Here is a 2071-nt window from a genome sequence, read left to right as displayed (position 1 = left end):
CTTGTTATTTTTGCATGTTATCTACAGAAATGATTTTCAATTGGAAGAGGTTTTCAGTAATAGTTCTCAGGATGAAACAAGTTATTATTTTTCCTGATATATTACTTTAATAGCAGTATTATTTAGCAAAAATAGTGATATAAATTGGCTAGTTGTGCATGCCAAGAACTATCAAGTGAGCGACATGGTTAATATATATATATATATATATATATATATATATATATATATATATATATATATATTTATATATTTATACATACATATTTATTTATACATACATATTTATTTATACATACATATTTATTTATACATACATATTTATTTATACATACATATTTATTTATACATACATATTTATTTATACATACATATTTATTTATACATACATATTTATTTATACATACATATTTATTTATACATACATATTTATTTATACATACATATTTATTTATACATACATATTTATTTATACATACATATTTATTTATACATACATATTTATTTATACATACATATTTATTTATACATACATATTTATTTATACATACATATTTATTTATACATACATATTTATTTATACATACATATTTATTTATACATACATATTTATTTATACATACATATTTATTTATACATACATATTTATTTATACATACATATTTATTTATACATACATATTTATTTATACATACATATTTATTTATACATACATATTTATTTATACATACATATTTATTTATACATACATATTTATTTATACATACATATTTATTTATACATACATATTTATTTATACATACATATTTATTTATACATACATATTTATTTATACATACATATTTATTTATACATACATATTTATTTATACATACATATTTATTTATACATACATATTTATTTATACATACATATTTATTTATACATACATATTTATTTATACATACATATTTATTTATACATACATATTTATTTATACATACATATTTATTTATACATACATATTTATTTATACATACATATTTATTTATACATACATATTTATTTATACATACATATTTATTTATACATACATATTTATTTATACATACATATTTATTTATACATACATATTTATTTATACATACATATTTATTTATACATACATATTTATTTATACATACATATTTATTTATACATACATATTTATTTATACATACATATTTATTTATACATACATATTTATTTATACATACATATTTATTTATACATACATATTTATTTATACATACATATTTATTTATACATACATATTTATTTATACATACATATTTATTTATACATACATATTTATTTATACATACATATTTATTTATACATACATATTTATTTATACATACATATTTATTTATACATACATATTTATTTATACATACATATTTATTTATACATACATATTTATTTATACATACATATTTATTTATACATACATATTTATTTATACATACATATTTATTTATACATACATATTTATTTATACATACATATTTATTTATACATACATATTTATTTATACATACATATTTATTTATACATACATATTTATTTATACATACATATTTATTTATACATACATATTTATTTATACATACATATTTATTTATACATACATATTTATTTATACATACATATTTATTTATACATACATATTTATTTATACATACATATTTATTTATACATACATATTTATTTATACATACATATTTATTTATACATACATATTTATTTATACATACATATTTATTTATACATACATATTTATTTATACATACATATTTATTTATACATACATATTTATTTATACATACATATTTATTTATACATACATATTTATTTATACATACATATTTATTTATACATACATATTTATTTATACATACATATTTATTTATACATACATATTTATTTATACATACATATTTATTTATACATACATATTTATTTATACATACATATTTATTTATACATACATATTTATTTATACATACATATTTATTTATACATACATATTTATTTATACATACATATTTAT

This window comes from Penaeus chinensis, chromosome 9 (genome assembly GCF_019202785.1).
Source record: "Penaeus chinensis breed Huanghai No. 1 chromosome 9, ASM1920278v2, whole genome shotgun sequence".
NCBI classification, from domain to species: domain Eukaryota; kingdom Metazoa; phylum Arthropoda; class Malacostraca; order Decapoda; family Penaeidae; genus Penaeus; species Penaeus chinensis.
The sequence above is the reverse complement of the archived record's forward strand: the minus strand, read 5'-3'. Positions refer to the sequence as shown.